General features: G+C 42.4%; 1 pseudogene; it reads right to left on the minus strand.

Annotated features, from left to right (window-relative positions):
- Positions 1-648: 648 nt before the first annotated feature.
- On the minus strand, positions 649-12,599 carry LOC131767794 (RNA-binding protein with multiple splicing 2-like; annotated as a pseudogene).
- Positions 12,600-12,712: the final 113 nt, after the last annotated feature.

Consider the following 12,712-nt stretch of genomic DNA (forward strand, 5'->3'; position numbering starts at 1 on the left):
AGGATTTTCTTAACCGCTGTTGGCCCATCTGAGGAGGAGGAAGCAGAGGACCCCGATTTGAAATGACCAGGAAAACGCTCTGTCTTGGCTGGGTGGTCCTTCCTGTTGGGCGGAACTGGCTGCAGGGCTTGGTCCTCACTAAAGCAGGGTAGGTGCAGGGAGGGGTGTGGACAGAGGGGCTGGAAATGATGAACGATTCGTGGTCAGGACCTGTTGCTATGGTGACACAACGTGAGAACAAACGGTACACTCACATATACACAAGTTTAAATGTCTTAATCCATGCCAGAAAACATGCAAAATTAAACGCGTCATTTCTTTGAGATGGAGCTATGGAAGCAAATTTGGACTGGAGGTCAGGCCTCGCTCAGTCCCAGGGAAGCCTCTGAGGTGGGTCTGGGTGTCCCAGAGAGAAGGTCCCTGAATCCTGCCGTGAGCACCTTGAAGAGGGGTTTTGGAGCAGGACACGGCTGAGGAAGAGGAGAGAAAGGAAACAGGAAACAGTGCACTGAGTCAGGCTTAAAATTCTCAGGCTTTGGAGGGAAGCAGCAGCTCTGCTGCATGGGCTGCCTGGGGGCAGTGGAAGCTCAGGGCGGCTTCCTCCACAGTGGGGCGGGGGCCTCGAGCTGTGGGGACAAGACTGAAAAACTAACAGAACTGACAAGACTTCCAACCTTGCTGGGTGGTGTCAGAGGAAGGGTACCAGCGCACCTCTGGACATCAGTTTCTTCATCCTGAAAATGGGAGAGCGCCACCTGACCTGCATCCTCTGAGCATGTAGGGCCGCGGCGGCAGCGGGGTGAGTGAGCGCAGCAGGTGAGGTGGCTGGGGTCAGCTCTGTGGTGTTCAGAGGGTAGGGGGCCCAGGACCCTGGGTATGCGGGGATCAGGCTGTGCTCCTAGGTAGGGGTGAGCGTTGGTGAGATTTGGCGTAGCCGTCATTTTGTTCTTGGCCGTCTTGGTGTTGGCTTTGGCGCCCTCTAGCCTCAGGGTCTGCGGGTTCGCAGGATCAAAGCGAATACCGTTCAGTGCCTTCCGGGCGGCTTCTACTCCTGCCCGGTCGTCAAAGAACGCAAAACCAGCAGGCTGCCTCGATGTGAGCTTGATCGGGGACGCTTCATACCCCTTGAACGGCCTGAAGAGCAGGTAGAGTTCTTTGGGTTGAATGTCCACAGGGAGGCCTCTGGCGGACAGGGTCCGGAGCTCCTCCTCCGTGCGAGCCGGTCGGGCGCTGGGGCGCAGTCCGGCATCAGGTTGCTCGCGGTGCTGGGGCGTGGGGTGTGGTGGCGGTGACAGGGGCAGCCAGCGGGTCCGGCTGGAGTCGCATCAGGCTTCGCGGGTGCGAGAGACGGGGAGGGGGTGTGGTTACCGTGGCGCTGGGAAGCCCGGCCGAGCCGTGGTGGCCGACGCCTCCGCCTTTTCCTCGCGACCGGCGCGTCTTGCCTTCCTTTTACCACGGAATGGTAATAGACTTTTTACTGGTCTGCGCTCTTTTCTCTGGTCGGCACTGAGCCTTTACCCACTGTTTAATTCCCCACATAGGGCCTGACAGTAGGGGGCGTTGGGCGGCTACTTACTGGTTAGATGGATAAATGAATGAAGCCAGAATTGTCACCTAGGGCTCTAGCAGAAAAAGGCTTGGAAACCGAGGTAAGTGGTTTGAACTATATCCCCTAGACCAGGATTTTCCAAACTGTACCTTATGACCTATTAGTGGATTGTGAGATCAATTTAGTGGTTTGCAATCATTTTTCTACGTGAAATAGAATTTTATAGAACAGAAGAATACAATAGATCAGAGTGCATCACAAGAAGCAAGGGTAAGTTTGTTTCATAAAACTTTTACTTCAGTTATGCATATCATGCATATATATGCACATCCTGAACTAGTATGTGTGCCTTGAGTTGTGATGATTTCTTCCAATAGATTAAGTCAAGACGGTTCTAAAGCTCCTGCTGTAACCACAGGGGAGCCGTTGTGAGGGGTTTCAATTAAGGATGTGATATGATCAGATCTGTGGTTTGGGAGACCTCCTCAGACCATGGCATGAAGGGTATTTTGACCAGAGATGGTGGCAATGGAAGCATCTGAAAAGCTACTAGAGTCAACTGAGAAATGACAAGAAAGATAATGGCTCGGGATGGAAAGGAGGGGGTGGGAAGGAGAAATAGTGACTGATTGCAAGAGGGTGCTTTTGAGGGGGTTGAGGTTTAAGATCTAGTACTATGGGCTTGATCTGGAATGCCATAATTCAGGTAATGGAAACATCACAGCCAATGTCAATTCAGTAGGAGGAAAATCAATTATACTAACTTTTGAATTGAATTAACTGATCCATTTAGTCAGAATAATTAGCCCACATTGATAAGAATTGCTCTGGATGCTAAATATAGTAGTGACTAATGGGCTAGATTGTCCCAAGTATAAATTACCCATAACTAGTGTGTGAATCTGGTTGCTTAAACATTTAAGCTACTTCTATTATGCTATCACTACAGGGTATGAAATTATCTATGTTTTTGAGTGGGGAAATCAACCTGCACAGCCCATTGCTTATGAATTATCTATAAAACTATAGATACTCACCTACCTCAAATCCTTTTCTGGAACAAGACAAGTATGAGGAAAAAATCCAGTAATACGTAATTCATATAATTTAATAAGCATTGCATATGAGAATAAATATTATTTTTGTTTCTCTATATAATAATTATGTCTTCTCTCACAAAGTCCTCATTCATCTGGAAGAATTATATAATGTTCTCAATTTACTACGGATGGGCAATGCTTAACCTGGGTGGTATGTAGATCACCATATCTTAGTTGTAGGACCGGACCGCCTCCAAGCAATCTGAATGTAAATCAGGTATGGGTGTTGTCCTGAATAGTTATTTAGGAGCAGAGGAGTAATGGTGGACGAAGGTGCAGCCAAGGAATGAGACAAAATAAAATGTATTAGTTTTTATGCATTAGATTAGTTAGCTAATGATAAAGTAATGATTAAAGGCTCACATTAGAGCAGCAACTTTTAAATTTTGACCCTTATCATTTAATATTTCGTCTTATGTGTTAAACTAGATGCTAAATTCCTAAAGGATGTTGTGGGCCCCGCATAGCACTTATCAGTGCCCTGCTAAGTGCTCACCTTCTGAGATGGCCCACACTGTCTGTGGAGTGTGTTTCTCTCTAAATAAATTCACTTCTTACTTAACACTTTGTCTCTCACTGAATTCTTTCTGCAATGAGACATCAAGAACCTGACCTTCGTTAAGTCCTGAAACCAGGTGTGTGATCTCAATTGGAAGACTGTGGGTTTTGGCTTGGGTTCATGTCCCAGCTGTGTGGGTTCAAGTCCCAATCTGAGATGCATGGTTTCAAAAGCATCAGCAAACTCTTTTGCAATTGCCTTTAAAGCCAATTTAAGACACATACAAGAAAAACAATTCACTTTATAAATACGGCTAATTTCTGTTACCCCTCCCACTGGAAAAAAAATACATATTTGGATTATTCACTTTATTCATCATATTTGGCTTTAGATAACTCTTGGTTGTGTTTTTTAAAAATGTCCTTGAAGAACAAATTTGTAGCCATTAAATGTACTGAAATAAACATGACATAGGATCATTGTAATATACTAAATCTCCATATTGAGAAAATTTTTAAATTTTATTGAAGTATAGTTGATTTACAATGTTTGTTAATTTCTGCTGTATAGCAAAGTGACTCAGTTATACATGTATATAAATTCTTTTCCATCATGGTTTATCACAGGATATTGAATATGGTTCCCTGGGCTCTACAGTAGGACCATGTTGTTTATCCATCCTATATATAATACTTTGCATCTGCTAATCCCAAACTTCCAATCCTTCCCTCCCCTCCCCTTCCTTCCCCTTGGCAATCACAAGTTTGTTCTCTATGTCTTTGAGTCTGTTTCTGTTTCATAGATAGGTTCACTTGTGTCATATTTTAGATTCCAAATATAAGTAATATTATATGTTATTTGTCTTTCTCTTTCTGACTTACTTTGCTTAATATTATAATCTCTAGGTCCATCCATGTTGCTGCAAATGGCATTATATCATTCTTTTTCATGGCTGAGTAATATTCCATTGTATATGTATATCATACCTTCTTTATCCATTCATCTGTCAATGGACTTTTTAAAAAAACATTTTATTGGCGTATAATTGCTTTACAATGGTGGGTTAGTTTCTGCTGTATAACAAAGTGAATCAGCTATACATATACATACATCCCCATATCTCTTCCCTTTTGCTCTCCCTCCCTCCCACCCTCCCTATCCCACCCCTCTAGGTGGATACAAAGCACGGAGCTGATCTCCCTGTGCTATGCAGCTGCTTCCCACTAGCTGTCTATTTTACATTTGGTAGTGTATATATGTCCATGCCACTCTCTCACTTCGTCCCAGCTATCCCTTCCCCCTTCCCGTGTCCTCAAGTCCGTTCTCTATGTCTGCATCTTTATTCCTGTCCTGCCCCTAGGTTCTTCAGAACCATTATTATTATTATTATTTTTGGATTCCATATATATGTGTTAGCATATGGTATTTGTTTTTCTCTTGCTGACTTACTTCACTCTATATGACAGTCTCTAGGTCCATCTACCTCACTACAAATAACTCAATTTCATTTCTTTTTATGGCTGAGTAATATTCCATTGTATATATGTGCCACATCTTCTTTATCCATTCATCTGTCGATGGACACTTAGGTTGCTTCCATGTCTTGGCTATTGTAAATAGTGCTGCTGTGAACATAGGAGTGCATGTATGTTTTCGAATTATAGTTTTATCTGGGTATATACCCAGGAATGGAATTGCTGGATCATATGGCAACTGTATTTTTAGTTTTTTGAGGAACCTCCATACTGTTTTCCACAGTGGCTGTACCAATTCACATTCTCACCAACAGTGTAAGGGGTTCCCTTTTCTCCACACCCTCTCCAGCATTTATTATTTGTAGATTTTTTAATAACGGCCATTCTGACTGGTGTGAGGTGATACCTCATTGTAGTTTTTTTTTTTTTTTTTTTTTTTTTTTTTTGCGTTACGCAGGCCTCTCACTGTTGTGGCCTCTCCCGTTGTGGAGCACAGGCTCCAGAGGTGCAGGCCCAGTGGCCATGGCCCACAGGCCCAGCTGCTCTGCGGCATGTGGGATCCTCCTGGACCGGGGCATGAACCTGTGTCCCCTGCATCGGCAGGTGGACCCCCAACCACTGTGCCACCAGGGAAGCCCCTCATTGTAGTTTTAATTTGCATTTCTCTAATAATTAGCAATGATGAGCATCTTTTCATGTGCATAATTGGTCATCTGCATGTCTTCTTTGGAGAAATGGCTATTTAGGTCTTCTGCCCATTTTTCAATTAGGTTGTTTGTTTTATTCTTATTGAATTGTACGTGCTGTTTGTATATTTTGGAAATTAAGCCCTTATAGGTCTCATCATTTGCAAATATTTTCTCCCAGTCTGTAGGTTGTCTTTTCATTTTGTTTATGGTTGCCTTTGCTGTGCAAAAGCTTATAAGCTTGATAAGGTCCCATTTGTTTATTTTGGTTTTTATTTCTATTGCCTTGGTAGACTGACCTAAGAAAACATTTGTATGATTTATGTCAGAGAATGTTTTGCCTATGTTCTCTTCTAGGAGTTTTATGTTGTCTTATATTTAAGTCTTTAAGCCATTATGAGTTTATTTTTGTGTATGGTGTAAGGGTGTGTTCTAACTTCATTGATTTACATGTGGCTGTCCAACTTTCCCAACACCACTTGCTGAAGAGATTGTCTTTTCTCCATTGTATATTCTTTCCTCCTTTGTCAAAGATTAGTTGTCCATAGGTGTGTGGGTTTATTTCTGGGCACTCTATTCTGTTCCATTGATCTGTATGTCTGTTTTTGTGTCACATATTGAGAAATCTTAAACTGTGTATAGAGGCTGAAGCTGTGTAGTGAGGATTGTCTATAATTAACCCATGAACCACTCTCTCTAGGCATTCATTTTTAAAAATTTTATTTATTTATTTATTATTTTTGGCTGCTTTGGGTGTTCATTGCTGCATGTGGGCCCTCTCTAGTTGCAGCAAGCGGGGTCTGCTCTTCGTTGAGGTGCGCGGACCTCCCATTGCAGTGGCTTCTCTTGTTGCGGAGAATGGGCTCTAGGCATGTGGGCTTCAGTAGTTGTGGCTCGTGGACTCTAGAGCTCAGGCTCAGTAGTTGTGGCACGCAGGCTTAGTTGCTCCGCGGCATGTGGGATCTTCCCAGACCAGGGTTCGAACCCGTGTCTCCTGCATTGGCGAACAGATTCTCAACCACTGCACCACCAGGAAAGCCCCTTTCCCATTTTTTTTGGAGAAGAAAAACTGAGGCTAAGACCAGTTGAGTAATTTATTCAGAGTTACATAATTAGTAAGTGGCAGAGCTTGGACTCCAGCCAAGGTCTGTCTGACTCTAAATACCAAGATTTAAGTACGCCACACTGCCGTTACTACTTTCTGGTATTCCATTTGCTCAGCATTGTATTTCCCATTTTGTTACACAATGGCCATAGAGCTGTAACAACAAGAGGAAATTAAAATGAACCTTTCAAAAATACTAAGAATAGGGTAAATGAATTACAAGATAAATTTTATGTCAAACTAGAGGTATATACTCTATTGCATAAGATTAAAAGCAAGTAAATTTTTGGTTCATTGATATGGTAGTGAGTATTTTAGTAGTTGTGAGTTTTAACTTTACTTCACAACTGAGGACTCTATTAGCCACTTGGATCTAGGAATATCCTAGGATAAAATTTGGGGGTTCATCGCTGACTGACATGTCAGACCCAGACAGTTCCTGTCCTCAGGTAGCTTACCACTGAATCTCACAGATAAAACGATTACCTGCATTACGGTTTTATTTAGAGCTCTAACATGATGCATCTTAGCCTAAATCAGTTACAGAGTGTTTTGCTGAATTAGATAAATTAAAATTCTACTTAAAAATAATTTAAATAGATGGAACAGGGAATCCTCAAAGTAGTCTTAGTATAATAAACATTTTGTATTTGTAGTATATTAGAAAGACAGTGTTCAATTTAACTACTAAATTTGGGGGTGGTTTGTTATGCAGCAAGAGACAATAGAAAACTGATACAGGGACTAGAGTATTGGTCTGTTGAAGTCGGAAGATCAAGTCACATTTTTGAAGTCTCCAAATTACAAATTAGCTGCATTTTGTAAGTCAGTTGTTTAAAATTTAGAGTATATTGCCTCATAGAAACAGATGCATTTTCTTACCAAGTAGTTTGGACATAATTGAATCTTTATGTGGTAGTTCAGGATTTTTCCATTGCCTACATTCATTGTACATCTCTGAGGTTAAGATACAAAAGGTGCTCACAACTGAGTTGGCTGTTTATTGACCTTGTGCCAGGTCATTACTTTTTTTTAAGCAAATGTTTTTAGACAAAAAACTAGTGGCTTAAAACTGTACTATTTATTTGGCTTATGAATCTGCTGGGCAGTTCTGGTCTGGGACAGGCTTAGCTGATCTCCAATGGGCTCTTTCATGTGTCAGGGATCAGTTGGTGGCTTGACTGGGGACTGGCTTGTCCCAGATAATCTCACTCATATTTCTGATGGTTCGCTGTCTGTTGGTTGGGAGTAATAGGCGTGACTTAGCCACACATCTCTCATAATCCTGTAGGCTAATTTAGGTAGGTTCATATAGCAGCAAGATTCCAAGAGACGCAAGGAACTAAGCCCCAAAGTGCAAGTTCTTTTCAAGTACTGCTTGCATCACATGTGCTAATGATTCATTTGCCAAAATAAGTCACACAAATCACCTAGATTTAAGGAGTGAGTAAATGGATTCTACTTCTTTATGGGAAGAGTGGAGAATTATGGGCATTTTTACAGTTTACCTCAATGTCAACTTAAATTCAGATAGAAAATATAACAGAAGGCTAAAGAAAGAAAGAAAAATCAGTGTAGGTTAGAGAGAGTTGGCCTCTTGACCTCATTCTCTGTTGGAGAATGAGAGGAGATGTTAAATGCACCTGAGATTGCTGGATAGAGGGAGAAGAGTGCAAAGGGCATTATAAGATAGAGGACCCAGCCTCTATCTATCTATTAAATCTTGAAGATAGGCATCACATGACCTTGCCAAAGGGATGCACTCTGCCCCAGACAACCTCCTACCTCTTTAACTGCACTGTCTGGCCTCTGTTGTGTGTAGGCTCCCCCTTACCTGCAAAGCACTTAAATGTCAGTGTTACTCAGGGTTTTGTCCTTGCTCCTCCTTTATCCTTATTCTACTCATTTGCCCTAGGTAATTTCATCTGATTTCATGGCATCAGCTTCCACCTATTCAGTGATGAAGTCCAAATCTACGTATGTAGCCCTGACCTGTGGCCTCCATAAGCATATGTTTCAATGAATTCTCAGACATCTGTGCCTATATAGCCTCCAAGCACTTCAGCCTCAATATGTTCAAAACCAAATTTATTTTCATGCCCAGAGACCCTGATCTTTCTCCTGCTTTCCTGTTTTTAGTTAATGGTTTCACCTTCATCCATTTACCTAAGCTAGAAATCTAACCTCATTGTCATTCTTGATTACTTCTTCTTTATTTACTACAATTCCTGGTGATTCCATCTCCTACATGATTTTGTATTCATCCTCTTCAGTCCATTTCCACCCATCGCCTTGGTGTGGACTCTCATCACCTCTCCCCTGACCTCTTGCAGCAACCTCTTAACTGGTCTTCCTCAAATATTTTCACCTTTCTAGTTTTTCGCTACGCCATTCCATTCAGGGTACACATTGTAAGACCCAAGTTTGTTCACGTTACTCTATTTAAAAATGTAAGCTGGGTCCCTATTGCCTACAAAGCTAAGTCCCAATTCCTTAAAAGCATGGCTCACCAAGTGCTTAGCAATCTGGCCCCACCTGATAGTACCAGCATCATCTCCTGCCATCCTGCCCCACCCCATCCCCTTTTATCCAACCTCACTGAACTTCTCACTATTCCCCACCAACACATGCCCTTGCACAATGCTGGGCTTTGGCCTGTGTTGTTTACCCTTTCTGGATTGCCAGCCCTCTCTTCTCCATATGATAAATTCTTATTCATCAGCACAGCTCATCAACCTGTCACCTCCCTGCTGATGACTTCCTTGAGCCATCCAGAGTTAGTCACTTCTTCTGTGTTCCCATAGCCTTTTGCCCTTCGGCAGTGACCATCTTGCGTGCTTTGGGCTGCCTAGATTCTTTTGAGTATCGGTGTTATGTTTGGCAAATTTGTAGCCACATGAATTCCATCTCTCTGAAGTAGAACCCAGAAAACTCAAATTTCCCTTGCAGCTAAGAAGCCATTAAAGGATCTGAGCTCCCTCAGTCAGGTGTACCTGAATGGAACTTTGTTTTTAGAAGTGAGCATTAGTGTGTAAGGGGGCAAGGTGTGGGGCTGATCTTCGGTCAAGAGTGATCAGAACAAGTGTTTGATTCTTGGGATGGCAGTAGCAGAGCTGCCTGTGTGTAGCCCCTACTGCGGAGAGGTGATAAGTGTGGTGTTTGCTAGACCAGCTCTCAGGAGTGGCTGTGCATGTTTGGGCTTCAGAGTCTGGCTCTCCAGCTTTGTGGGATAGTCTGTGAGCCATCTCACATGCCATGATAAGTTAATTTATTGCTTAAACAAGCCTAAGTTTGTCTGTTTTTTCAATGACTAGAAAACAGTGAAACACTTTGGTTAGAACATATTGAGTTTTATGGTACAGGTTGTATTTTATCAAGTTGTATTTAAGTGTCTATTTCCCTCACTAGATTAATCACAAGTACTGTATCTTAGGCCTCCTATACGTAGTTCTAATTTCTTATATCATTCAGATAAAAAAATCTATATTGGGTGCCAACTCTGTACCATGCACCGTGCTAGTCACTGGGGATATAATAGTAAAAAAGACCCATGTGACCTTTGCTCTTACAAAGTATACAGTCTACAAGATCTGTGCCTGAAACATTCTAGGTATCCAGTTAGTTTAAATACCAATTCATTTGATTAGTTATTTCAATGAATGGATATTTACATTTTGAAAATGTAAAAATAAATGAGAAACGTTCTTACATTTCTCTCAGGCTAATAGGAGGCACGTAAACAAATAATGTCTGCGCAATATGGACAGTGGGATAACTGAAATATGTTCCAGATTCCCTGATGGTAGAAGGGAATAGCATGAAGAATCTGCTTGGAGGAGTCAGGAATGAAGGAAGGAATTACTGAACTTGTAGTATTTGAGCAAGTGTGCTTGAGAAGATGTCCTCTTTTTTCCCTTTTTCCCTTTTACGTCTCTTTTCCCTCTTTCCCACTTTCCTTCTCTTCCCTTTTTCTTGCTGGTCCTTTTGCCCTTTAAGATTCAACTCAAGGGGCTTCCCTGCTGGCGCAGTGGTTAAGAATCTTCCTGCCAATGCAGGGGACACGGGTTCGAGCCCTGGTCAGGGAAGATCCCACACGCTGCGGGGCAACTAAGCCCGTGCACCACAACTACTGAGCCTGTGCTCTAGAGCCCACGAGCCACAAGTACTGAAGCCCGCGCACCTATGCTCTGCAGCAAGGGAAGCCACCGCAATGAGAAGCCTGCGCACCGCAACGAAGAGTAACCCCCGATCTCCGCAACTAGAGAAAGCCCGTGCGCAGCAACAAAGAGCCAACACAGACGTAAATAAATAAATAAATAAAATTCAACTCAAGGGCTACTTCTATAATAAACCTTTACAGACCACTCCTCTTCCTCCCTCCCAAACTCCCAGGCTGGGTTAGTAATGTTTCCAAATTCCAATAAGGCCTGGTATGTACCTCTGCTACTTCTCTTACCCTTTGATGTATATCATCTATGTGTCTGTCAGTCACCAACCACCCTTCCCCCCCAAGTCAAGGCCTGGCACATAATTAGTACTCAGTAAACTCAATAATGTTTCTTGAGGAAATATAAATTAAGACTACAGTGAGATAACATTACACCTCCATCAAAATGGCTAAAATTTTAAAAATTGATATCAAGTGTTGATGAAATTATAGAAAAACTGGAGTTTTAAACATTGCTGAAAGGAGAATAAATTGATACAACCATTTTCGACAATTTTTTGGCAAAATCGATTGAAGCTGAACATATGCCCACCGTGTTACCCAGAGGCTGAGCTCCTGGGTACATATCCAAAAGAAATGGATGCTTATTGTGAAACAGGTTCACACCAGCTTTATTCATGATAGCCCCAATCTGGAAACACCTAAATGTCCATCCACAGTCGAATAGACAAGTGAATTGTGGTATATTTATATCATGGGAGAGTACACAATAATTTTTTTTAATGAAAAACTGCTATGTGAAGCAATATGGATGATTCTCATAGACTAATATTGAGCAAAAGAAACCAGAGACAAAGAGGTACATCTTGTGATTCCACTTCAGTGAAGTTCCAGAAGAGTCAAAATTAATCTCTGGTGATATAAATTGAAATAATGGTAAACTTCTACAGAGGGAGGGGTAAGGCAGTGGGAGGGGACAGGAGAGGGACTAAGGCAGTTTGGGAAATGTTCTATATTTTTACAATGGTATATTTAAAATCCACATACAGAAGGATTTTCTAAGGCAATGTCAACTGTCCTTTTAAAAAACATTTTATACCCCCAACCACATAAATATGTAAAAATTTGAGTTATATACTTAATGGTTTGCGCTTTTTTTTTTTACTATATGTAGGATTACATTGATAAAAATGTAAATATAAAAATAATTAAATGGGGGCTTCCCTGGTGGCACAGTGGTTGAGAGTCCGCCTGCCGATGCAGGGGACACAGGTTCGTGCCCCGGTCCGGGAAGATCCCACGTGCCGCAGAGCAGCTGGGCCCGTGAGCCACGGCCGCTGAGCCCGTGCGTCCGGAGCCTGTGCTCCGCAACGGGAGAGGCCACAACAGTGAGAGGCCCGCATACCTCAATAATAATAATAATAATAATAAAATAAAACTGAATGTTCCTTGAATGAATGAATGATCGAATAAGTTGGATCTTCAAAGAGAAAAGAAAGAAGAAAGTATTCCAGTGTAAGAGGGACTTGTACTGCATTGAATTTTAAATCAGTACTTGGTTCTTGAGCACTTTATACTCCAATCATGCCCAAAGTGAATTGCTCATGGACTTCTTTTGCTTAAATATTAGTCCCCTTTGCTATTTAACCAGGATTGTGAGGTTAAAAAAGGAAATCATTAACAGTAAAGCAGATGTCGGAGAGGCCTGTGGGACTGGCATTAATTCACAATAAGGTATCTATTAAGCCCTTGGGAACTGGGGAATATGCCTCATTCCCTTCAGTTTTTTATCCTTTTGCGCTTTATGAGGTGCAAGTACAAATTAATTTTTCAGACTCTTAAAGGGAGAGGAGAGGAGTTGGCACCTGTGATTACAAACAGGAACAGAAGCCACCCCTCACATGACATTGCCCAAGACACCTAAAGGCCAGAGTAGATTAGTTCTAATTGCCGAGCAGCCCGGCCACGGAATGCGCCTCTCCCCGTCCTTCTTCAGGCGGGGCTCGTGGCTAAGCATTCTTCGTGACAGCGAGTGACCAGCAACTCCTCAGACGACCGATGGCACATGCGTCAGAGGTGGTGTCAAAACCCGACCTGACTCTGCCTCCCATCACAGAGCAGAGGATGCAG

This window comes from Kogia breviceps, chromosome 13, assembly GCF_026419965.1.
Source record: "Kogia breviceps isolate mKogBre1 chromosome 13, mKogBre1 haplotype 1, whole genome shotgun sequence".
Taxonomy (NCBI): Eukaryota; Metazoa; Chordata; class Mammalia; order Artiodactyla; family Physeteridae; genus Kogia; species Kogia breviceps.